The sequence below is a fragment of the Ochotona curzoniae genome, unplaced genomic scaffold (assembly GCF_017591425.1).
Source record: "Ochotona curzoniae isolate NIBS_2020 unplaced genomic scaffold, NIBS_Ocur_1.0 patch133, whole genome shotgun sequence".
NCBI lineage: Eukaryota > Metazoa > Chordata > Mammalia > Lagomorpha > Ochotonidae > Ochotona > Ochotona curzoniae.
Window position 1 is genome coordinate 18588 of NW_024466677.1, and position 27313 is coordinate 45900.

At 40.7% G+C, this 27313-nt stretch overlaps 1 long non-coding RNA gene across 3 annotated transcripts in view; it reads left to right on the forward strand.

Moving 5' to 3' along the window:
• Positions 1-7738: 7738 nt before the first annotated feature.
• Positions 7739-27313, forward strand: part of LOC121166353 — a 138664-nt gene continuing 119089 nt past the window's right edge. Inside the window, exons 1-2 of one of the 3 annotated variants that reach the window (XR_005885399.1) lie at positions 7739-7990; positions 8639-12362. This is a non-coding gene — a long non-coding RNA (uncharacterized LOC121166353). Of the gene's footprint in view, positions 7991-8638; positions 12363-27313 lie in introns of those variants that run through there. The other 2 variants (XR_005885401.1, XR_005885400.1) reach the window with 2 other exon arrangements.

A 27313-nucleotide genomic window follows, 5' to 3' on the forward strand; every position in this document is an offset into this window, starting at 1 on the left:
TTTAGCCAGGATATTGGATGCAGACAAGTCCAATTAGTCTAGGCATTTTTAGCTACAAGCCCAGTTCCTGTTCCTGCCCATCCCAACGAGCACTAATCAACTCCTTAGCCCACAACACTTAGGTATTCGCTCCTGCCCACTCACCTATCACCTGAGAGGGGATGGTATTGCATTGTCGTGTAACCACTCCCCTCTCAAGCCCCTTTAAAAGGCCCACGCCGCAAGGACTCTCACTCTCTTTCTGGCCAGGTGCTTCCATTACTCTGGCACCTCAACTCTTGGCTGACCCAGGACAGGTAATCCCCTGAGCATGGTGCCTGTGTACTGCTTAGATGGGGCAATGGTTATAATAATGTTGTTTCTGGTTTGTTTGCTGGTAGGACTTCCAGGAGGGGTGAGGCCTAGCAGTAGTGGAATGTGGGCAGAGAAGCCAGGGAAAGGTGAATGTCTGCAGCTTTGTAAGTGTGTCCAGGTTCTTTGTGAGTGTGTCCAGGTTATTTGTTGCATGTCTCTTAGGATAACTTACATTGTTGGGGAAGCTGGGACATAGGTCTTCAGCTTAATGGATGGACTTAAGGATAATGACCATTTGTTCCTTTTGGGATTATGATTGGTTGGATTATGATTGGTTGGATTGCCATATGGACTTGTGATTTGCTATTGTGCTCTATTATCACCAAGCTTGATTAATAAAGACTCCTTAATAAACCTTAGACATGTCTGGTGTGATCTCACTCGCACCCCACAACAATCTCACTGGAGTTAGGTGGAACCTCAGTGTGGTTTTTTGTTTGTATTTCCCTGATAACTAGGCAACCTAAGTGTCTCTTCTTTTGTCTGTTAGCCATTTGAATTTGTTCTTTTGAAAAGTGCTTACTCATCTAATTTGCCCATTTCTTCAGAGTTGTTTGTTTTCCTGACATTGAATTTCTGAAGCTCTTTCTAAATCCTGACTGTAAATCCCCCTCTGCTAGGTAATGGTGCAGGGATTTTCTCCCATTCCATCAGTTGCTTCTTTGTTTCCTTGATCATTTCCTTTGCCATACAGAAACGTCTTCGTTTGGTTTATTTTGCCTTTGACTGCCGGTGCTTTTGATGACTTTTGTAAAAAGTATTTACCGGTTTCTATATCTTGCAGAGTGCTTCCTATGTTACTGGATTCAGATTTAGCTCCTCAATCCATTTAGAACTAATTTTTGTATAAGGTGACAGGTAGGGGTCTTGTTTCTTACTTCTTCAAGTTTAAATCCAGTTGTCGAAACAGCGTTTGTTGAAGATGCCAACCTTTTTCCCTGGGTTATTCTTTTGTCAAATATAAGTTCTCTGTATATGTGTGGGTTCACTTCTGGGTTTCTGCTCTCTTCCATTGATCCTCTTCCGGACTGTTTTGATTACTGCTGCCCTGTAGAATATCTTGAGATTCAGAGTTGTGATTCCTCCAGCTTAATTTTTATTCTTCAAGATAGCTTTGGCTATTTGCAGTTTCTTGTGTTTCCACATGAACATTTGTATCCAATTTTCCAGTTCTGAGAAGAATATCTTTGGGATTTTGACTGGGATCTTATCGACGTGGTATGTTACTTTTGACAATATGGACATTTTGATGATGTTGATTCTACCAATTCAAGAACATGGTAAATTTCTCCATCTTTTAATGTCTTTTTTTTTTAATATTTTGTGACTTTCCACGTCATTGGTCAGTTTTATTTCAAGGTATTTAAGATCCTTTTCTGCTATTTTGAAAGGGACTATTTTTGTAATTTCTCTCTTAGCCATGGAATTGTTTGTATACTGGAGCCATTGATTTATATTCATTGATTTTATAGCCTGCTTCCTTGGCAAACTCTCTTATGAGATCCAATAATCTCTTTTTTGAGTCTTTTGTTTCTCTTTGTATAGAATCATGTCATCTGCAAAGAGGAATAAATTGACTCTTTCATTTTTTATTTGAATTCCTTTCATTTCTTTTTCTTGTATAATAACTCTAGCAAGGACTTCCAGTGCTATGTTGAATAGCTGTGGTGAAAGTGAACATCCTTTTCTACTTCTAGGTCTTCGTGGAAAAGCTTCTAGTCTTTTCCCATCTGGTATGATGCTGGTGTTGAGGGTGTTTTGGTTAGTGCATTGATTGTGTTTTAGAATATTCCTTCTATGTCTATCTTGCTCATGAATTTTAGCACGAAGGGGTGTTGGATTTTATTAAATGTCTTCTCTGCAATTATTGAGATGTTCGTATAATTTTTATTCCTCATTTTGTTGACATGTTGAATCACAGTTACTAATTTGCGTGTCTTAAACCATCCCTGCATGCCAGGGTAAATCCCAGCTATTCCGAGTGAATGATCTGTCTGCTATACTGTTTGATTCTGCTGGCTAGCATTTTGTTGAGGATTTTTACATCTGTGTTCCTCAGGGATATTGGTCTGTAGTTTTCTTTCTCTATTGTGTGTGTTTCTAGCTTTGGTATTAACATGATGTTGGCTTTATAGAAAGTTTGGGAAGATTACCTCCCTTTCTGTTGTACTGAATAGCTTGTTTGAACTAAGTTCTTGAAATGTATGGTAGAATTTAGCAGTAAAGTCATCTGGTCCTGGGCTTTTCTCTTGTCATTTTATTGATATGTCTTCCATGTTTACCTTTGGATTTGATTTTATTCTTTTTCTTTGCCTGTAGCACATCTTTAAGTAACATTGTAGATAGATGTGAAATCTTTCAATTTTGTTTACCTTAAAGTATTATATTTCATTTTCAAATACAAAGGAAGGTTTTGCTGAGTAAGTTATTCTGGGCTGACAAAATTTTTCCTTTAGGATCTGGAATATGCCACTTTATTCCCTTCTGACCTGCAGAGTTTCCTATGAGAGGTCAGCTGTAAGTCTGATTGAGGTGCATATTGATGTTTCTCATTTGCATATTCAAATATCCTTCTTTTATGTCCAACCAAGGAGAGCTTGATTATGACATGTTGTGGTGAGGATCACTTCTGGTTGAGTCTATTCGGGGTTCTCTGCCTGTCCTGCATTTGTTTTCCTGGTTTTTTCTCCAGACTGGGGAATTCATTCATTTTCTCATTGAATACATCTTTAAACTGAGCTTCTCTTTCCACGCCTTTAGGTGCACCAAGAATCCATATGTTTGGCTTTTTGATGTTGTCACGTAATTCTTTTTTGTTAAGATTTATTTGTTTTTATTTCAAAGTCAGATATACAGAGAAGAGGAGAGACAGAGAGGAAGATCTTCCATCCAATGATTCACTCCCCAAGAGACTGCAACAGCCAGAGCTGTGCTGATCTGAAGCCAAGAGCCAGGAGCTTTTTCTGGGTCTCCTTCATGGGTGAAGGGTCCCAAGGCTTTGGGCTGTCCTTGACTGCTTTCTCAGGCTTCAAGCAGGGAGCTAGAAGGGAAGCGGGGCTGCCAGGATTAGAACCGGTAGCCATATGGGATCCTGGTGCGATCAGTGCAAGGACTTTAGCCACTAGGCCACCGCACTGGGCCTTGATGGTGTCATGTAATTCTTGCATAGTTCTCTTAGCTTTACTCAATTCTTCTAGTTTTAAATTGCTTCAGCCTTCCCGCATGAAGGGTTTTCTAGTTTTGCAATTCTTGCTTCTGCCTCACTCATTTTATCACTGAGGTTTTCCATTGGACTTTTAGTTTTCTCTATTGAACTTTTCATTTCAGTCTGATTTTGTTTTGATGCTGCTGTTTTCTTTGTAATGCATTCCTTGAACTCCTGCACATGCTTCTGGATGTTTTTACTAAGCTTTATAAAGGTTTGTTTTTTCAATTTGTTTATCCCATAGCTCCTCAGTGTCTTCCTAAGTCAGTTCTGAGATTGAAATATCCTTTTGATCCTTTGTGGAGGAGGCATCGATAAAGTTTTTCGTGGTGCCTGTGCCTCATTTGCTCTTGGATATTGTGGTTTAGATTAGCAGATTCTTCTTCTTGGCACTGATTTTTAAACCATGTTGTCCACAGGTCTGTAGGGTGAGTTTACTGATGCCTTGCAGTGATGGCTCTCAGTTTGTGTCACTCATGTCCAGCGAGTTTCAGTTCTGGGTTCCCATGCCATTCTCCTGCCATGGCCTCAGCAGCCAAGGCTTCTAGATTGTCTCACTTTGCCCTGGAATTCTATGTCATGACCACACCATCTGCTCAGTCTTCCTCCCGTTCACAGGTCCACCAGTATCTGGGATTAAGAAGATAACCAGCTATGTTTTCAAACTGGATCACTGGGCTGTCAGTCCTACCTGTCCCTGATGAATGCACATGTATTTTTATTCTTGCCAGAACTTGCTAGCAACTAGGTTTAGGGGCACCTCGAACTGTGTTGGATGAAATCCATGACCTGCTAAGTCAATATTGTTTTCCTGGACTGACCAGTGAAATGTTGTGAGCCAGAATTGGGTTCTTTCTCGGTGTAGAATATGTGTCTTTATCCTATTCCACCATCTCATTCTGCCCTCATCTATTTTATGTATTATAATACCATCAATTGTGGTAAAATAAAATGTAAGTAGAAATTTCACAAAATAATTACCATGTTGATATTTACAAATATTAGAGATTTTATGTTAACTTAAAAAAAATCAATGAAATGGTGGTCACAGTGTGACAAAATTGGCTCATGTTATAGCAACATGAATTCTTCTAAAATTGAAACAAAACATCAAAATTGTGCCTGTGAAATGTGGAATAATAATGAAATCACTGAAACTTTACAAAAAGTTAACGGGGACAAAATCCCAAAAAGACCATTGGTTTACAACTGGAGAACTCATTTTTAGAAAGTAAAAGACAAGAATTGGGCCAGGCAGGAAGGCTCAGTGGCTAAATCCTCACCTTGAAACTAGTGGGATCCCATGAGAGTTCCGATTTGTGTCCTGGCTGCTCGACTTCTCATCCAGCTCTCTATTTGTGGCCTGGGAAAGCTGTAGAGGATGGCCCAAAGCCTTGGGACCCTGCGCGCCCATATGGGAGACCCAAAGGAAGCTCCTGGCTTCAGATAAGCTCAGCCTCGGCCATTGTGGCCACTTGGGGAATGAATCAGCAGACAGATCAGTCTCTCCTCTCTGTAAATCTTCCTTTCCAATATAAATAAATAAAATTTTAAAATACAAGGATGAAGATTAGACTATCCATTCACATCAATTCACAAGGAAAAACAGTTTATCGTGTTTGTGCCCTAATTAGAGAAAACTGACATTCTTCAGTGGAAACAATAGAAAAACACTTTTAGATATCCTAGTTCAAGTTGGACAAATCTGAGTAAAAAACTAAAGTGGAGCAAACTTCCTGACTGATGAATGTCAAAATCATTGTGCCCGGATCAGCTGCAGATAAGAGCAGAGGTTTTGGCGGAAGTTTCAGTACATTGCAGCATGGCTGTACTTGTAGGATCTTGACCATCAAACACAATCAAAGCAGTGGCTACCAGGAAGTAGAAGTGGTATGTCCAAAGGAAAGCGGGCCAACAAGAGCCAAGGTTGTGGCAGAAGGTTTTTGACATGCTCGAAGCATGTTGCTTGTTGGCTGTTTTGAGAGCGAAAGAATGATAACGTATGTCTATTATGACAGTGTTTTAAGGAGGTGAACTAAAAGCCGCACCGAAACATTTTTCTCTGCCATAACATTGTTCCTCTCGTTTTGTGAGATTTGCAGTAGGAAACCACTAATTATCCACCTCACACTCCTAAGAAGCCTGCTGCTGGCTTGCTTTTTCTGATCTTTAAAAAAAAAATTGTTTCCAGGACACCTATTTTTCTCCACTTGTTAATCTGCCGCAGGTTACATCGACACAGTTAAACTCCCAGGATCCTCAGCTTCTTCGAAATGGACTAAATGATGTTATTGCTTAACAATAGTGTCTTGAAGTTGATGGAACTTACATCAAAAAGTAAAGTTTATAACTTCTAATTTTTCTAAAATGTATTTATTTATTCCATGGCAGTAACAGAGAGGGAGAGAGAGAGCAAGCTTCCATTCTCTGATTCATTCCCCAGATTCTCATAAGAGTTGGTTCTGGGCCATGCCAGAACAGGAGCAAGAAAATTCCATCCCAGTCTCCCCTGTGGGTGCCAAGAGCCCAGGTCCTTGGGCTGTTGCCTGCTGCCTCCCAGCATGCCGAGGTAGGAGCTGGAGCTGAAGTGCAGGCAGCGTGGCTGGGTCTCAGATACATTGATGCCGTGTTTTAACTGTTGCACCAAATGCCTACCTCCTTTGGATAGTTTCTCTCAAACACAAAGAGAAAGCACACATGCTTAATTTTTCTTTTTACTTTAGTCTAATTTGAAAAGCAGAGTGTAGTAAAGGGTGTAGCTCAATTACTTTGTTAAAAGCTTCGTGACAATATCATTATTATTCTCAGTTTAGAGCTGTAGAAACGGAGGTAGAGAAGGCTGCGTAACTAGCATGAGTCAGCACTGGGTTTTAGACTCAAGTAGTATGTATTCACAAAGTTGGCCATTAGACCTACACACTGCTCTGAAGATTTTAAGACCTCTTTTCTTTTTCTAAAACATTTAGCTTTGTTAAGTTTGTTGTGTTTTTGTTCTAAAATACATAACACAGAGAAGTGCAAAAACGACTTCAGTGAGCACAAGTGGTTTACCCATTTTTGGCATCTGGTTTTAGAGTGCTAGTTTGAGTCCTGACTCCCCTGCTTTTCAATCCACTTTCGTGGGAGGCAGCAGATGATAATCAAGGGCACATTGCTTGAGCCCCTGCCACTCACATGGGAAACCCACATGGAATTCTGGGTTCCGGCCTTCATCCTAACTCAGCCGTGGCTGTTGCAGACTCTTGGGCAATGAATCGCAAATGGAGCGTTTGTCTCTTTGTCTCCTTCTGCTGTTCTACCTTTCACATAGATTAAAACAGCTAGACATTTAAAACAAAGGCTTAAATCACATGGTGACAAAATAATAGAACACTGAACCCAGACTCTTCTTCATCTTTGCTCATAATTTGCTGGAGTGTCCTGGGGCAAATTGCTTTGCCTCTAAATTATTATCACTGGGATAGTTATGTTAGAAACATCAAATTATAGACTGCTTGCAGTCATGTCTAAGATAAGTAAGTAAATTTATCAAAAATTGGGCCCGGCGCAGTGGTGCAGTGGTTAAGGTCCTCGCCTTGCATGCCCAGGATCCCATATTGGGCGCCGGTTCTAATCCCAGCGGCCCCACTTCCCATCCAGCTCCCTGCTTGTGGCCCGGGAGGGCAGTTGAGGACGGCCCAAGGCTTTGGGACCCTTCGCCCATGTGGGAGACCCAGAAGAGGCTCCTGGCTTCAGATCGGCATAGCATTGGCCGTTGCGCTCACTTGGGGAGTGAATCATCGGACGGAGGATCTTCCTCTCTGTCTCTCCTCTCTGTATATCCGCCTTTCCAATAAAAATAAAAATAATAAATCTTAAAAAAAATTGTTTACAAAGGGCCTGTTGCCATAGCCCAGTGGCTGAAATCCTTGCCTTGCACACTCTGGAATCTCATATGGGTACTGATTCTAATCCCGGCAGCTCTGCTTCCCATCCAGCTCCCTGCTTGTGGCCTGGGAAAGTAGTCAGTGATGGCCCAAGGCCTTGGAACCCTGTACCCATGTGGGAAACCTGGAAGAGGCTCCTGGCTCCTGGCTTTGGATCGGTGCAACTGCAACTATTGCAGTGCCTTGGGATGTGAATCAGCAGATGGACCATCTTCCCCTCTGTCTCTCCTCCTTTCTGTATATCTGACTTTGCAATAAAAATAAAATCTTTTTTTTAATTGTTTACATGTTCCAGAAGTGTTAATAGGAATGTATGTCTGATGTACCATGTTTGGCGTTATTTCTGTACCCCCATTGTCATTTGGTGCTGTAGAAAATTATTTTCATAGTCACCCTAAATTCTTTTTCCTTATTCAAATTTTCCTTTTTCCTAGAACAAATTGGTCAGGAGATGCTGGAAAACCTCAGTCATGACAGAGAAAAAATACAGCGAGCACGTGAAAGAGTGAGTACCAGTGATACAGTATTTTCAGACATGCAGGACGATGAAAACTCATACACTGAAGAATCTCTGTAACACGCAGAGAGTTACATGGATGTAAGGGTCAAAGAGAGTTGTAAATTCCATGGAGAGGAAAGGTTGTGTGACAGTTAAAGAAAGCTGGCTGTTTGTACTCCCATCCAAACATAGCCTCCTGCCCCCAGGATGAAGACTGGCCATTTATTTGGCTATATAGCTGAGGAAAGAGTCACTGAGAAAGATGTTTTTTTTTTAGTATTTCAGCATATGAATGCTGAGTGTCTCATCCTCCCTCATTTCATTTTGTTTCCATTGATGTACTTCCATAAACTAGCTATTTATAACCCAGAAGTATGTCTAACTTTGTCAGCTTGGGAAACGTTTGATTTTATACCCAGTTGAAAATCCAGCTCAAAGTTCCTGGGATCACCTCTCCATGTCATTTTTTGAACCAGAATTTTCAGAGTTTATATAGATATCACGATTGGATTTGTTCCCCTGCACTTAAGTATTTCTTATTGTTTATATCTTCTATTCATGAAATGTGGTTTTTGCTTGCCTCGTACTACAGAAGCAATCTAAATTCATAATGTTTTGTTTGGTTTTGTTTTAACTCTGCTTTTTTCCTCCTAGCTTCGGGAAACAGATGCCAACTTAGGGAAAAGCTCCAGGATCCTGACAGGGATGTTGCGAAGGTAAGAGCAAGGTAGGGACCTGCCTTCCTCTCTTTCTTTAACTATGTTTTTCATCAGATTGTAATGAAACGTTTTATGGGCTTGATAGCACCTGCTCTTATCACCATGCACCTTGAGCCTTTGAGCTAAGAGGGCTACTAACTTGCTTGAACAGGGACACATGCAGAGAATCTCTGAAAAGCTCGGATTAGAGAGAAGGCCTGAGCTAAAGTGGTCACCCCAAGCTATGGAAAAAATTAGGGTTAGACATGAAATAGTTTTTCATCACCTTGGGATGGCCCCATGGCAGGATTTTGCTTTTTGTTTTCATAACCTCCTTTGATGGAGTGAGTGCAGACCTACCATTATCAGAAGCACACTTGGCATTAGCCTTGCTCTTTCTGTTGCCTTTGTTCTCATTTCTTTATGGGCACTGTTTGGGGAAACATTTACATTCAATGTATTTACTTAATCATGGCTTCTAAAGCATAAAGGTTATCTGAATAATCTAAGTTCGTATGTGCTAGCAAATGTGTTTACATTATAGATAACCTTTGCTTGATGGACAATACTCAGGATACTATGATAAAAAATTGAGTATATGCATAAGATTCTACATCATTATATTCTGCACAAAATTATTGTACATTCAGAATCTACCAAATAAGATTATCATCTAGCACTACAACAACAGTTTGGATCTATGAATGGGAAGGTCAATGAGGAATGTTTAGACTGACTATAGTCAGTCTAATTTGCAGTTTTAAAGAAGGAAATCTTCTGTATATAGAGACAGCTATTTAAAATCAAAGTCTTCTCTAATCATGTATAATAATTTGCAAAAAAAAAAATGTGCTCACTATTTTAGAGATTTACTGCATAAAAACTGATCAGATGCATTATTGCAACTGATGTACATCCTCTCCCAGCCGGATTGGTATGGAGCCTTAAGCTCCCAGGACCCTTCCAACCAAGGTGACCTCAGTCTCCATCACCCCCACAATTCCAGGACGCAGGTTCCTAACTCAGGACCTTTCACCACCAGCTTATTTGATTAACCGTAAGATATAACCGACCTAAGAAAAACTCAGAACCCATAGACAAAGAAAGTGGCAATTGAAAATATTGCTTCACTGCAAAAAGACAATAAAAAAATAAACAGAAGTGGGGTGGGGGTGGGCTATCACTTCCCTAGGAGGGCTCTTGCAGCCGAGCTGTAACAAATACCCTGCCTATCTCTCCATTTTGTCAAACCTCATTAAAGAACCCCCTGCTTTATGCCAACCGAGCTGTCCAGAAATCATTCATCATTTTTAGTGTAAAAAAAAATCATCTGGTTATTTAAATAATATCATATTAATGTTAAAGTTCAGCTGTCATCTAATGGTATGGCTTAATCAGATGTAGCATTTAGGAAAAATAGTTCATTCCAGCTCTACATGGCTTTCAGGTTGGCAGACTCAAATAAGGATTTATGGGCTTCTAAACCAATGGATTTCTGTCTATGTTTCTGCTTGATGTACCTCACCCTTCAGTGCAGGACACTGCAGACAGTTATTCCAACAAATAAAGCATCTCCTCATATTGTGTTTGAATAAATTTGCAAGTCATTTAGAGAGCGTGAAGCACAAACAACTTATGAAACCTTTGACTGGGGCTTTCTGTAGGAAAATCATTTGAACACTGTCCTTTCAGAAACCCACAGAAGAAGGCTGCTCGGTGAGATCTGTTTGGGGTTCTCTTTGTAGTGCCCTCACGTTCTCTGGCCCATCTCCTTTTGGGATATTTCTTGAGTATGAACCCCGGGATGGTTGTGTCTTAGCCAAGGCAACCCTCAAGTCTACATGGGAGTGTGTCTGCCAGCCAGTTGTAGCTGGGATTTTGGTATCAGCAATAATTTGCAGATACTTTTCATCAGTTCTATAACCTAACTCGGTCAGTGGAAGCCAAATGTAGGTGGTAACTTTGTTTTTGTTCCTGTTTATTATATACATGTTTTGCATGTTATTTTGAATGTAATTTAAAAGGCAGGAGCATTTTACCAGCCTCTTAACTTTGTTATTTTGGGTTATTTCCTGGAATGGCAGTGTAGAGGAAAGGAACTAGGGTTGAAGCCCTGAAGTCTTAACTTTTACTACTATGATTTTACATCTTCTGTAACGCCCTTCCAGTTCACACGGAAGTTCATCATTTGCCTCCAATGATCTGGAGCCATTGTTTCAGACAAAAGAAGGCGTGTCTTCATACTCATGTTCTTACCAAAGCTGTGTGGCTGTGTCTTGTGTGAGCAGGTTCCTCGGGTTTAGGAAACATTGTGATATTGTACCGTCTGCTCATCTCTCCCCTTCACAAATATATGAAAGAAATGGATGTCCTCTGTGAGTAGGTTTATCTGCATAACATAAGGTTACTTGTTTTTCTTGATGGGTTCTGTGTGATGGTAAATACTTAGTCTATAGTATATCAAAGAGTTGCTTCTTCTAAAAGAAAGATTATAGGTTGTTTTTAGTCTGCTAAACTTAAATCAGTTTTAAATTTTTGAGACAAATAAACACTGTGTGGCCAAACATAGTGTGGCCTGCTTTGTGACATGTTCTGAAGACAGATGTGAGATCACTCAGCCGCAAGTACCAGTGTAGTACTGTTAGTCCACTTGTCATCTCCTAGACGTCAAAGCATGTGGGGAAGCAAAAAGGAGTAAACAAGAAATACAAATATTAACTTTATAAAATCAAATATACTAAATAATAATCTGCTACTCAAGAATTTTATCCTTTACAAGGTTAAAATGAGGTAGAAATCTTCCCCTTCCTTCTTTTCTTCCTCTTCTTCCCTTTTTCCCTCCTTCCACTCCTCCTCCCACCACTCTTTCCCCCTTTCGTTTTCTTTCTTCTGCTTATTCATTAAATATTTAGTGTCTGTGTACCAGGGCTGGGGATCCTGAAATGAAACCAATTTCATCCTTGTCTTCAGAGTGCTTCACTGTAAGAGAGAATGTGCAGATAAGACCCAACTGTGACAATTCACAGAAGCATCTCATTCTCGGGGACGCTATTAAAGATTCCGCAGCGCTGACTAATCCTTGCCAATCCCTAAAAAAAGAAACGAGGAAAACATATAGCCATTAGAAAACGTGTTTTAAATCACCAAAAAACCAATATGTTGGAGAAAAATTAGGGAAACAAGTTTTGAAGGAACTAAAGTAATCAGAAAACATTGAAAAAAAATCATTCTTTAAATGAGCTACACTATAAAACCAAAAGAATGAAAACAAGAGAAAAATCAGTGCATTCAAAATTGTGATAGAAAAAGGTGCCATCAGAACACAGTCAAGCTGATCTTTCCTGGAACTGTTGTCTTGTCTGTCTTGACATAAGATGGAGAGCTGCTTTGGGACCGGGACGTGCTACTTGTTTCCTGACTCCACAGGTTCATAAAGGAGACTACAGCTAAGCATGAAAATGGTCCTGAAACAAATGACCATTCATATGCTAACTGGCACCAAGAAATGGATTTTTCATTAAATTCACATTTGGTTATTGTAATTGGTTGTCTTCACGTGCGCCAAGTGTCACTGGGAAGCTTAAATGTCTCTTTCCTCATACTTGAGTGTTTGTTTCTGTGGGTTTTTGTTCTTGTTTTTTGCTTAGCAGTGTGCCTGGGATGTCTTATCTTAGCATAAATGAAATCAAAGATTCTCAACACCTTTAAGAAAAGGCAATCATGCTTCTATTTCCCTTTACCTTTGACGAGTTGAGAATTGATCAGTGGTAGTATATGTGCTTCTCCAGCTAGCTGCAGGATTCCTGCGGAGTGTAACAGACTTCGGTTTGAGAGCGCCTTTGAGATCAGCTTGGAGGACAGGATGCAGCTTCACATTGGGGCATCTGTTTTGCACATACAGGCAAATGGCTTACAAAAAGGAATGCCACATGCAATATTTTTGAAAACACCTTTTCTGCACTAGGATTTCTTTTTTTTTCTTTTTTTTTTGTATTATATTTTTCACAATCTTTACATAGTTAATTAGGGTAAAAAGGTTCAAGGGCTATAGGGAAATTTGTAAGACCATTATTTCCATATTGTTTCCTTCATATATCTGAGGTAAAAGGGGATATTGAGGGAGAAGCCCCACCCAGTTTCCCACCCACCCCAAGTCCCGGATGTGGGGCATGCTCTGAGATACTTGCTCAGGTGGTTTTGATAGTTCACCAGTTATGAATCGCTGCCAGTCTCACCACTCCGAGCACGATGAGGTCATTGAAGAATCCACTGATTGACATAGTCCATCATAGAGTCTCCATTTGCCCAGTATTTTGCTGCCAACATATAGCTGAGGTGGTTGATTGACCTGTTCTGTCTTCTGTCTTTTCTTGGTTAGGGTTCTGAGTCCGGCATTTCGATTGGGGAGATCCCCAAAGAAACTTTGAGGTATTCCCAGACCAGATTCTTGTGTGTTCTAGCAAGCACAGGGCCTGGCACAGTCCATCACCCCGATCAGCTGGTGGTTGCAATTGCTGGGTTGGTTCTGTTTTCAGCCCCGCCTTCCACTGGAACCAATGGGTGTTGCAGTCCAGCCTGGTTCTGCCCAGCACATACTCGGCCCTCACATAAACAAGTGGGAGCTGCAGCCTAGTCAGGGCGACCCACAATAACCCCCACCAGGCCCGCCCCCTACCCTGGTTTGCCAGTATGTGTAGCAGACTAGTCCAGTCTGTCCCACATCTCATTTGGCTCTCATACATGTCAATGGGTATTGAAGCTTAGTTCCATCTAACCAGCTCAACTATCCAGCCTTCACTGATGTTGAGTGCCTCTCTGTCTAGCCACCCAAGCCCCCATCCTAGTTTTCGAGCCCTCCCGTGGGAGTGGTGACCCAAGAGGGAAGAGCCTACTATTTCCCTCCCAGGTCTCCCGGTTTATGCACTCTTCAGGTGATTCTGTGGTTTGACTTGATAGAATTAGCCCCCAGTGCTAGCTTCTGCCAGCTGATGCTGCGGCTAAGCCCAAACAACCTTCACCCACTCTAATTTATGCTTGCACCAGTAGGAATAATCAGCCCAGCCTGGCTTTTCCCTGATCTAGTCCACATGAGGCTCACAGGTGTTGTAGCCCTGCTTAGTCTGGTCTGTCCCCATCCCAGCCCACGCTCTCCAGTGGGAGTAGCTGTCCGGCAAGGGGAACCCCCCGAATTCCCCCTGCCGGCTCTGCCCTCTCCCTTCCTGATTCTCACACGTGCTGGTTGGGTGCTGCAGTCACATCCGGTACAGGCAACCTCACCTTGGCATTCCTTATTGTGCACTGGTTTTTGTCGTGACCAAACCTGTGCACTAGGATTTCAACAGCCAATAACGTCCTCTTTTCCCCATGCTACGTGTGCTTTCCCAACTATTTACACACCAGCAATCATGTTTTCTTCAAAATGTGAATTTTGTTTTATCCTTTAGGCAGGAATGTGGCAGTTTCTTTCCCCATGGAGATGCTGAGATGTCTTTCGTAACTAATCTGTAATGTAAACAAAGCAGAAGATAGTAAATGCCATGGACCTGGCTAGCGCTAGCCACACAATACTGCTTTACAGCTGTGGTGCAGTTGGAGCCAAACTCATCTGGGAATAACTGCTACCTATCACTGTTGTGACATTTTATATTTTAATGCAGTCTCATTACTTTGTAACAGTTGGAAAGTTTAAATGCACTGTCAGAATGATTCCTAAGAGTTAACAGACCTGGAATGCCAACGCATGATCGGTATGCAATAGAACAGCAAACTTTCAAGTAAGCAGATTTTAAATATGCCATGACTAGGTGTTCCTTAAAAGTTCATTCTTTTTTTATTTTCATTTTGCCCAGACAATATTTTTCTTGCATAGTAATTGTTCTTACTATAATACTAGAAGTTTTCCAGAACTTATGAGAAAAATGCCCTTCAAATGGACTCTCAATTTTTGTGTACTGAGATGGCTCTCTCGTTGTAGCACATCACATTTGCTTTTTTACCTGTCTCTCTCTTGTCTGTTCTCTGTCTTTATTTTTCTCATCCCTTCTTCTCAGCCTGTTTACTTACTGGTGATAAGCATGGGACCCTTACCTGAAATACATGCAGCAAACTCTTGACCTTTAAGTCATTTTTCAGTTTTAAACCAAGTACATTTTCTCTCAGATTGCGATAGTTGAATTTTCTGAAGATTCATTAACCAAGCACATTTTATGCCTGAGCTAGAATATTGCTACAAAAAGAGATTTTAAAAAAAAATTGTTCCTGCAGTTGCATTGTTACACAGAGGGCATAGCTGCCATCTGCAATACCAGCAGCGCATGTTGGCACTGGTTCATGTCCTGGCTGCTCCACTTCCAGTCCAGCTCCTTGCTAATTGCCAGGAAAGCAGTAGAAGATTGCTCATACCACTGCTACCTAACATGGGAAACCAGGATGAAGCTTTTGGTACTTGTCTTCTGTCTGGCTCAGCCCTGGCAACTGTGGTCAGTTGCAGAATGAGCCAGTGAGTGGAAGATTTTTCCCTCCCTCTCTGTTTGTTACTCTGCATTTCAAATAAACATGTAAATTATTTTTAGAAAATAAAAGAGGGTCTGTGCCATTGCATAGCAGGTTAAACTGCTGTACTTGACGCAAGCATCTCATATGGGTGCTGATTCAAGTCCATCCCGACTATTCCACTTCCCATCTAGCTCCCTGCTAATGTGTCTGGGAAGGCAGCAATAATATGACCCAAGTGGTTAGGTACCTGTACCCGCATGGGAGAACCTGGAGAAGCTCATGATTCCTGGCTTCAAACAACCCATCTCCAGCCATTGTAGCCATTGAGCAGGTGCAAGATTTTTCTCTCTTTCTCTCTCTGAGAATCTTCCTTTCAAGTAAAAATAAGTTTTAAAAAATTCTAATAATAAAACCATCGTATCTTACACACATACACACAGAAAATTCCAAAGAACATCTTGACTCTTTTTAAATGAGTGTTACTTTGTCGTTAAGTTGTTACCTTTATCATGAGACTGCTTTTTTCTTTTAGATTTATTTATTTGAAAGTCAGAATGAGAGAGAAAGAAAGAAATGAGCATCTTCCATCCACCCATTTACTTCCCAGATGGCCACGTGTGCTAGGGCTGGGAGAGGCTGAAGCCAGGAGCCAGGAGCTTCATCTGAGTCACTCAGCTGCGTGGCAGGGACCTAAGTACTTGGAACATTTTCTGCTGCCTTTCCCAGGGAACTGGATAAAAATGGAGCAACCAGGATAGGAACCAGTGCTCACATGGAATGCCCACACCACAGGTGGTAGCTTTATCCCTGCACCACAATACTGGTTCCCATATGGCCCCTTTGAGACCAGTAAGGGTGATTTTTTTTAATTATTTGTTTTACTTGAAAGCCAGAGCTACAGCAAGAGGGAGAGATGGAGAGAGCAGCATTCCATCCATTGGTCCACTCCCCAAATGGGCCTAATGGCCAGAGCTGGGTTGGTTCAAAGCTGGAGCATGTGGGACACAAATTGGCACCTGTATGGAATGCCAGTGTCAAGTGGAGGATTAACGTGCTGTACCACATGTCAGCCCCATGGATGATGTTTTTTAATAAAACTCTTGTAGCTTTATTTTTTTAATATTTGTATTTGCTTACTTATTTGAAAGGCAAAGGATAGAAACTATGGGAGATCTTCCATCCACTAGCTTACCTCCCAAATGCCTGCAACAGCCAGTACTAGATCAATCTGAAGCTAGACTCTTAGACTTATCTCTGATTCTTGCATGTGAGTGGCAAGAACCCAAATCCACAAGCTATAACCTGCTGCCTCCCAGGTTTGCACATTAACAGGAAATGGGCTCAGAAATGGAGCAAGGACTCAAACCCATGCATTCTGATAATGGGTGTGAATGTCTTAACTGCTGAGCCAAATAACTGCACCCTTGTGAATGTAAACATAGAATTTCAGTCTTGTGTCAGACACTTAAATGTCACATCTTAAGTTATCAGTCCAGCTACTCTGTCCCTGTATGCTCTGGTTGAGCCTTAAATGTGTACATGGGACTGGAAAGCAAAAACTTCACCCATGTCAACTGGTATTAACCCTCAACATTCCTATGAAGTAAGCATTGTTATCACCACTTTACAGATGAAGATAACTGTGCTTAATGGAGTTCGTTAAATTCTCTGGTGTCACATACATAGAAAGGGGCAGAATTAAGACATGAACTTATTCTGCTCTTTTGAACACTCTGCACAAGCTTGCCGAATGCCAGTTTACAGATGAGAACCAGTGTTCGCTAACTAATGGCAAAGTGAGAAAAGGAACAAAATGCAGTTTTCAAAATGGTGATTTTTGCTGTTATGTGTTGGGTTACTAATTCTATTTCTGTCAAATAATCGCATCACAAGCAATTTTCCTAAGTCAGTCCATTGTTCACAACAAGTCAAAAAGTAGGTCCTTGGAAATATTAAATATTGACAATCATGCCAATATTCCCACCTTCCTTGCCTCATCCCATTTTACTAGCATGGGAAATCTACAGTTCATTCCATCTGCTGTCCCTCAGTAGCCAAACTACTGTGACTTACGTGCTGCCTTCCTAGGGGGTGGACACAGTCCTAGGCTCCAGATGCACATTATCATCTGTCTCCTTCATAGTGTCTTTACAGGTGAGGTATTATGACTTGCATTTTAGGAAACCTACAGGAACCGGCACTGTAGCATAGTAGGAAAAACCATGTGAGTCCTAGCTGCTCCACTTAAAATCCATTTCCCTGCTAACAGACCTGGGAAAGCAGTGGAGGATGGCTTACGTCCTTGGGCTCCTGCACCCTTCTGTTACCTTCGTTCAGTGACAGTTCTGAAAGGGCCACTCTGAGCACAGCAGTCTTCCATGCCCCGGCTTCTTCCTGGTCATTTAGGCTGTCGGGGAGGCACAACCTCCTAGTTGGTCTCTGTGCCTTTTCTTCCCCTCTTCCATCCTTCTAAATATTACTGGCCCATTCATCTCCTAAGTGCAAAGCTAATTCCATCTCTTCCTTGCTCAGAAGTCCAATGTTGTGGTTCCTATCTCCTTCTACCACAAATATGGCCCCTTCTTCATCTCACCTCCAGGCTCTTCTGATGGACTCCCAGACTGGTTTGCTGCGTCTGAATCTGGTAGACTTTATGTCTCCACTGAAGCTAATTACTTCCCATTTCCAAACCTGGCCTGACATTTCCCTTAGTTAGGTCTCTTATTTCTTCTACCAAAAATGGACTTTCACCACCTGAGTTAGAATCCTCTGGATGTGAATGACAGAATTCCAGATCAAACTTGCTATAAACAAAAAAGGAAATATCTCACTGCTTATAACTTGGTAGTTGAAGGGTGGGAGGGACTTCAGACCTGGTGGAGGAGTCTGGGTTCAAAACTTGTCATCAGGCCTGGGTCTTGTTTTTCCATCACTTGCCTCAGAGCTCTTTGGTGGGGCTCGCATCCTTTGTCAAGGTTTTCCTTGTGGAGAAAAGCTTCCACTTGCCTCTCAGGAACACTTATTGAACAATGCTATTTTTTTTTCCAATAGTTCCAATAAAAGTCATAAGATGCAGTCTTACCGTTTCTAACTGGCTCTTGTTAAATAAAAATCCTAGTAATTTCCCATCCACTGCTCTAAACTTGGGGATTTTATCTGGCAAGTAGACATAGAGGTTGAGAACAGAGTGAACTTTTAGCAGAAAGGGGACTAATAACTGGCTTGATAAAAACAATACATGTTGCCTTTAGAATATTCCAGATGATCTTTTATCTGTACTGTGGTTTGCAGGTGAAACCACTGTCTCTGTTGAGCCTTCCTCGGTCTCCCAGCCAGAAATACCTGCGCGAGACCTCTTCACGGTGGCACACCTGTCACCCAAAGCACTTCATCACACACACGCATTATGTGTATTGTCATTATCAGCAGCCTTGTCTTCATTTCCTTCCAGACCTTTTTTTATCTCATTCATCATCTCCAGGAAGATTTCTCACTGCTCCCCGCAGCATTATACAATGAGCTGAAATAAACAGGGGAAGAAACTCAAGCAAAAGGAATTGAAGCAAAAACAGGGTATCATTTTTATACTCCCAAGAACAGACTTTCAACGAGTCCTGGTACAGATTCTTGGCTTAAAATGTCCTGCCTGAAAACACAATTTGCTGATCTACCATGTGTCATAAAGTAAAAATCATCCAAGTTGAGGCCAGACATAGCGTTCTAGCTTACAGAGATGGGCCCCGGAGCCACTGCTGACACATGGGTATGGGAGGGTGGTGATGGTACTTACAGAGCATTCCTGACCAAGAAACTGGGGAGTTTCTGGAGGACTGCTGCTCTTTGGGACAAGTTGCTGTTCTGTTGACTGCAGCCCCCTCATGGTCACAAGCCTCAATGGCATTTGGCCCAGACTCATGATGCTCTCTCTGCCAGAGGCCTTCCTGAGGCTGTATCTGCGAAAATGCTAATAGTCCCAAAGTTGCTGTTTTGGTTCGTATGGGATGAGTAGCTGCAAGCCTGCAGCTTTTTATCTATTGCACCTTGGCTATATGTAAACATTTCCGTTAAAAAAAAATATATGTGATTTCAAAGTAAGAATATTTTCACCCATTATTTAATCACAGTAGAAAAGCATCTTATATTTTTCTCGATTGTGAGCCACAATTTGACCTAAATCTTCAATTACCTTTCTTTTATGGTTTTCCTTTTTTCCCCTCAGGATGTATGCCATCATTTAATGCAATGTGGAGTATTAATGGTGTACTTTGCCTTCACCATCAATACCGTCTTTGAATGTAGCCTTGAGCTGTTAACTCAAAGCAAGGAACCCTAAGCTTTCCTTATAAACAAGTAATGGAGCCCTCAGCTCCCCTCCCCTCCTTGTAAATGGCTATTTATTAACATATACCATCACCAACCAACATTTTACAATTCCAGGCCCCCACACCACTGTCTGCTCCATTGTAAGTTGAGGGAGGCTTTTCGCATCTGTTTCATTAAATGCCAGAGGCAGCAAACAATTGCTGAACTTTATAAATCGAGGGCTAGGGCCTTTCTCTTCACAAATCTCCCCCTTCTGCTGCTGCTGCTGCCACCACCATCGCTACTACCACCACCATATTTTTTGTTTGAACACTCACATTGTAAATTAGCGTATTCACAAATCAGTTTTAAAAGGCTTGCTGTGTTAAAAGATGGGACAAAGCGGGCTCAGTAACAGCTCACACACAGTGCAGGTGGTCGAGCTAGCTTCTACTCAGATCAAAAGTCAAGCAACTGTGAATCTGCTTTTGAAAGTGTAGTTAGGGAGACAAGGCCAGGCTTATCTGCACCAACAAGACCCAGTTAGAGACACACATCACAGACCCAGGAGGACAAAAGGGGGTTTCATGGTCTCCCAGACTAGGAAAGCCCCCTAATGCTGACCACTCAGAGGGCATCTCGGGAAACGTGCCTTGTTTCTGTTTGGGTGTGGTTTTTTTCCCTGTAAAATTAGTGTTTTATTATGCAGCAATTGATAATTATTACTTATGCTTTGGTGTTATTCCTAAAGTAGCTAAGATTTTTTTTAAAGCCACCTTGGGGCAGGAAATGGCCCCTTTCATAGTTACGTTGTATTTTTCAGCAACATTTAAGGACAGACTCCTATTTATACCACACAAGCAGTTCTGTCTGTTGTAAACAAAGCGAGCGGCTGGGAATTGTACTTTCCCAGAAATGTTGTGCTGGAAAGCCATAATAACAAACAACCGTGTAGATCCTGAGCCTTTCTCGTGTAGGTATTAAGAAAGAAGCCCTGGCTTTTACAGGGGGAAAAGATACTGTTAGTACTCAATATCCCAAAGAATGATTGAAATGTTTCTTAAATTGAGAAGTCTAATCGCCTAGCTCACGTTAATTGTAATCATTTTCACTTTTAATTTTGTTTTGTTTCTGTTAAAGTACAAGTTTATGTAATAGGAAATCTCATCATTTTTTTTTTAAACCCCAATAGCCTCCATAAATGGCTACTTTGGCAAACCTACATGAAGAACTTAGGAAGAAAAGTATGACTGTGAAGGGGGGAAATGCCAAAATCATTAATTATACCATAGTTTAAAAAGAAAAAAAAAGGCTTGAAGAAGCTGGGAATTAATGAAGAAGCAGCTGCACCCTGATTCCTTGTGCAGTTAGAATTTACCAGGGAACTCGCTCTGCTGCCAATCTTCTGGTACACTGATGGTTTCATGATGACGAGGCAAAACCTGTCGACTTTTAATTTTCAAGTCCATTAAGAAAGACAGGTCTCCTGGTGCTTGCAGAAAATTACAGCTGTCCCAAACCTGGGACAGTGATTGGTGTACCCAGGTAGTTTCCATAAGGTCTGTTACTCTGCTTTTCTGAAAATATTGGAGGTGTGTGTACATGCAATTTATGCATGGATTCCAACATTCGTATACCAAGATAAACTTCTCTTTTAATGCCATTTTCCATGAACTTCTTGAAGACTCTTAGTATACCTCTCTCTAGGAATTTTCTGACACTTCTATTAAATGTTCAAGAGTCTACAGCCCTCCTGTTGAAACTGTTGAATGTATCCTAACAGTAGGATGCTGGACTCTCTGACATTACCCATGCCTACAATATCAGAAAACACTTCAATAGCAGGATGATGGACTTAGGACTGTTCATGAAGGACCACCCATCATCATGCTAGAGGGGAAAGCAGGAGGGGGAGCAGAGGGGAAATCGCAGAGCCTATTATGGAACTGTCATAAAATAACCCAAATGCTATGGAATTGTACCATAAAATTCAAAATAAAAATTAATTAATACACAGAAAAAAACTAATTAAAACAGAAATACAGAAAGAACAAAAATGTCTACAACCAACTCCCCAAAATGTTGAAGGTAGGAGACACAATCAAACCCTGGCAGTTTTACAGGTAGTCAAGACCTACGGAAGCAGAGTCTTATCAAAGTAATTTCCACCAAGATAGGGCAGAACCAGTACCCTAGTTTTAGACACAGAAGTTACTATCTTAGAATCATCAGCATTCGCATCTTTTTCAGCAGAAAATGATTAAAGTGTAATGTGCCAAGAGTGAACATGTTAGACATTGGAGATTCAGCAAAATCAAAACTTAATCTCTCAGTTGGAGCCATGTTTTATACATGTCAGGAGACAACAACGTGGTGCCAGAATTGTCACACAGCACGTTAAGCCACTGCTTGTGATGCCGGTGTCCCATATCAGAATGCCAGGCCAGTTTGTATCACTCCACTTCCAGTGCAACTCCCTGCTAATGTGCCTGGGAAGCAGGGAGAGACTACCCAAATATTTGTCTGGACCCCTGCCTCCACGTGTGGGAGAGCAGGATGGAATTGCGGCTCCTGGCTTCAGCTTAGCCCAGGATGCTGAGGCTGTTTGGGGTGTGAACCAGCAAATGGAAGATTCTCATATTCATTCTCTCTCTGTCTCTCAAATAAAATTAAATGAATCTTTTAAACAAGAGAGAAATAAGTGCTACAGGAGATAACAGGAAGAAGAAAAGCCTGGGGAATGGGTGGGCAGAATGACTTCACAGAGGACACAGCACGTGGCAGCAAGGCCGAGAGTTAGTGCCTTGTGCTAACCCACCTGGCAGGCATCCCACTTGCCTTGCATGCAGCTTCCAGGAAATGGCTCCCAGCAGCAGAGTCTGATCATCTGGGGGTGATATTAGAAAGAGGTTTGATAAACAACTGATAACTTCATCTCTTCATGAAGTTTATATGATGCCAAAACTTCAATTTTACGTTTACCTTGAACAAATTGGGAATTTCTAAAATTGTGATGGAGTTTGACGTTTTCTTCAATAAGAAAAGCTTGAAGTCACCTAATTAATTGTAATTATAAACAAATATGAAAAGCCTAATTTTACAAAAATGTTGAGAATTTTCTCACACTTGACTAAAATTATAAACTTACAAAATGTTATGCTGTTTGAAATAATGCTACATATTGACTATGCGTTTTGCAAATAGCATTCATGAGTATAAAAGATGTGGGCATTATTTTATTGCATTATTGTGGCAGATTATTTGTTTGCTGAACATGTCACTTAAAATACTGACCTTTTTTTCCCCCTCTATTCCAATTGAATCTTTCCCATCAAATGGGTTTATAGAAATTTGGTTAGTTGAAAACTTGCCTGACCAATAAAGAAAAGCATTTATTTTTTCTTCTGTATATATGATCTGAAACCATAGCCTTTTAGGTCTTTTAATCTGTTTGTTCAAGGCCAAGCTATTTATGTGGATAATTTTTAAAGCTTCTGTATAAAGGAAAAAAAGAACATTTTATTTATTCACTGGGGTTTTTATGTACCCTGAAATTGCATAGATAAAGTATTTTCAAGCTCATGGATCTAGAGAAGATAAAAAAGTCTCTTATTTTTGTAAGGCTTTATGTAAGCTTTTTCAAATGTACTGTTTTCTCATGGCTAGGAATTTTTAAATAAAACATTATTTCACTGATATAACTGAAGTTTGATGTGGGCATCTCTTATCCCTTCTCTGAATTGCATATTAAATTATGTGTTTAAGGATTTTTTTTTAACTGTAATTTATTTCCTGGATTTTAACAATTTTCTTGTTGGAGAAATTAATTTATCAGGCCTCATTTTAATATTACCACTTATTTAATATGACTGTAATACTAAGTGTTAACTCACAAATCAGATTTCATTTAAAAAAATGAAAGTTCTAAACTTGAATTAAGATGAAAACTGAAATACGGTCTCTCCTAGAGAACTTTTATTAAGCCTGGTAAACAGAAAAGAGGCATTTTTGAACTCTGGGGCAACTGGATGCTGACCAGATTCTGGGCGAACATTAGCTGCTGTTAGCTCTGCCGTGTCAGGGCCAAGAAACAGCTTTCCCTGGCTGGAGCACTCCCAAGCTATCGTGGCCGTCAGACAGGTGGGGAATGAATATTGTAGAAGGGTGGGCCATTTGAAGAGCAGTCTCCTGATCCCCAGGACTCTATTTGGACAGGCATCAATTGGAGCAAACAGGTGTTCCTGGGAGGAACTGTCCTCATATGGCTGGGGGGGTGTGCCATTCTTTCACACACATAAAAAGTTCTCCTTCCCTGTGCCTGCAGGAAAATTAGAATTAGCTGCAGCTTTTCCTTTTGAAATGGAAAAAGAGAAATAAAAATATGGCACCAGGTTTTGGCTCTGGCCAGACTTCCACGGAGCATGCAATGTAGGATGAATGATGAGAAGTTGTGAAGCGAAACATCCCGGTAGCATTCAACCTTGGAGAGGCTGTAAACATTAGAGGGGTGCACGGAATCTTTTTACTAACTATTACATCTGGGTTTTATTCCTTCTGTTATTCATTTGTTCACTCATCAGATATATCTGTGCTAGCTCAACTAAATGCTAGGGATAGGATACAGAATGTAAAAGGCCCCGCCCTCAAGGGGCTTAGCCCATATTTTAATAATAAGAATTGGATAAAACATGAAAGTAAACTTCAGTTGTCTTTGGGAAACTGGGCAGGAAGTATTTGCTGGCACCACGAAGACAGAACTAAAGTGCTTTCTTTGGGACTATTCTTAATACATCACATTCATAACATGAACAGTAAATATAAAATGTTAGCGGTGCAAGAATTTTTGAAGGAAAAATAACTTCTAATTTTTCTACCCTATAGCAAGATATTCTCTGAATGTGAGTGTTCCATTCAAGTTTTCAGTCACAAGTTGTCATTGCTGTCTTGTCTTTCGTACTTGATACTGTATCTAAGTTTTTACATAGTCCTTGGAATTATGTTTTTTCAAATGAAAACATATTCTAAAATATTTTTTAAAACCCTATTTTGTAGAAAAAAAATGACAATCAAGAAGCAGTGAGTAAATGATGCTTACTCACAATGACATTAGAAAATGTTAAAATTGTGGCATATTTCACTTAACTTACTCTCTATATTTTTCTGTATTTTCCTTACAGCAAACACAATTTTGTGCTGTTTAAGATCACATTGAAAGCTTTGCCTCATGCTAGTAAGAAGTCTTTGCAATCATTATTTTTAGTGGTTGTGTAACATTCGGAGTTTTTCCATTCGTAGATTGTATTATTTACTTAGTGTGGCTTTCTTGATGAGAATAAACGTACATCTATTTTATGATTTCCTCATTATTGATTGCTTTCTAGACTAGGATCTGCTGGATTTTATCTTCAAGTAATTTTTCCAAGATTTATCATTTGGACATATTGTGATCCATCTGTATGATTTGCCACCAACTGCATATGCACATATGTGTGTTTATAGGTGTGTATGTTGGGCCAGTATTAGCAATTTTAGATCCTATCCTTAAAAGTTCACTTACTTTCTCTTTTATCTGCTGGCATTTCAGAGAAGTGAGTTTTGTTTACTTATGTTTGGTTTTATAAACCATTGGAATTAACTAATAAGCCATGATGTTTTCCGATATGATGTCTTTCGTTCATTTCACATGAATCACAAGAACTTGAAAGCTGCAAATTCAGTTCTTCTTTCTACTTCCACAAGAGGTTTCTTTAATCATGTCGTAAAGAGGATTATTGCTTCTGTTTTAAATTTTCTGGTTTCAGGAACATCTATGGTTCTCACATTAGGCCTCTATTTTGTATGTTTCATATTATGACATGCCCTTTAAAAATATACATTTATTTATTTATTTGTTTTAAAAACAGAGTGATTTGAGAGGGAGAGAGGATAAAAAGAGAGAGAGATCTTCCATCCATCTGTTCACTCCCCAAATGCCCTTAATAGCTGGGTCAGAGCCTGGCTGCAGCCAGGAAACACTTGGGGCCCAGCGTGGTAGCCTAGTGGCTAAAACCCTCACCTTAAACATGCCAGGATCCCATGTGGGTGCCGGTTCTAATCCCAGCAGTTCCACTTCCCATCCAGCTCCCTGCTTATGGCCTGGGAAAGCAGTTGAGGACGGCCCAAAGCCTTGGGACCCTGCACTTATGTGGGAGACCTGGAGGAAATTCCTGGCTCCTGGTTCCTGGATTGGTGCAACACCAGCCATCACAGTCACTTGGGGAGTGAACCATCAGACGGAAGATCTGCCTCTCTGTCTCTCCTCTCTGTGTATCTGACTTTCCAATAAAAATAAATAAATCTTTTAAAAAAATTTTTCAAAAACTAAAAAAATAGCTGGGTCAGAGCCTGGCTGAAGCCAGGAAACATTAACTCTGTCCAGGATTCACTGCTGAGCAGCAGGCGCCCACATCCTTGAGCCAGCCTCAGCTGCCTCCCAGGTGCAACAGCAGGAAGTGCCGTCGTAAGTGAGGCAGCCAGGACTTAGACCAGGCATTTAAGTAGGAGATAAAGGCATCTCACACCGTGGCTTAACATGTTACATTTCAATGTCAAATCCTGTTGTACGCTGTAATTGATTTTTTTTTCTCTTCATTGTAGGTTTATCTCCAACATAACTGATTCTAATTTTTGCTGCATTGTTTCTGTTCTTCACTGCTACTTATGTGACTATTTGTCCTGTGGCCTTCATCTTTTTCCTCCAAACCATTTTTTTATCTAACCCATTGCTTCATCTGTTACACTTTAGCCTTCTTAATCTCACAGATTCTTATGTATTTTTCTGACCTCATTTCCTAAAAAAAGCTCTGGCTTCGCATTGTTTTATATTGAAAATGTCAAACATTTTTCAAAAACATGTTTAATATTATAATATATATAGTTTTATTGCCAAGCATAACCTCCATCAAGGAAAAAGGGAAACTTTTTATGATAATAGCACACATTTAGTCCATCCCTACAGAAATGAAGATCCTGCTCATGTAATCATGGCGTTGCCATCATTTTTACATTATTATTGACTTAAGAGAAACAGGTATCCTCTGAAGATTTTTTTTAGGATTTATATATTTATTTAAAAGGCAAAATTGCAGAGAGAATGAGGGAGAAACAGAGAGTAATCTTCCATTGGTTGATTTAATCCCCAGATGGCCACAAGGACCAGAACTGCTCCCGTCTGAAGTCAGGAGCCAGGAGTTTGTTCTGGGTCTCTCCTCTGGGAGCAAGGGCCCAGGCTCTCAGGCCATCCTGTGCTGGTTCCCCAGGTGCATCAGCAGGAAGCTGGATTAGCAAAATTGGAGTAACCAGGAATTGAACTGCTGCCTGTACAGGATGCTGGCATCACAGACTTTACCCGCTGTGTCACAGCACTGACTCCTAAAGATATATTTAACGTTAGAAAGCAAAAATAAATCATAATTAACCAAAACAGAGCTGTAAAATGTCTGTCTAGTGATTTCCCATCAAAATTCTTGTAAAATTGCCCTTATTTTTGATGAAGGAAATAACCAGCAGCACTGTCGTGTGGAAGACGACTTTCTGGTGATACTTTATTGGGCATTGTTCTGCTCAAACTTTAGCTAACTTCCCCCAAAGCACCTGGTAAGTATATGTTATCATTCTTTGGCCCTTCAAAACTCAGGGTCAGCACAATGGCATAGTGGATAAAGCTGCCACCTGCATATCTGCATCCCATATGAATGCAAATTTGCATCCTAGGTGTTTCAACTTCTGATCCAGCTCCCTGCTAATGTCCTGGAAAAAGCAAAGGATGGCCCAAATGCTTGGTCCTCCACTCCCC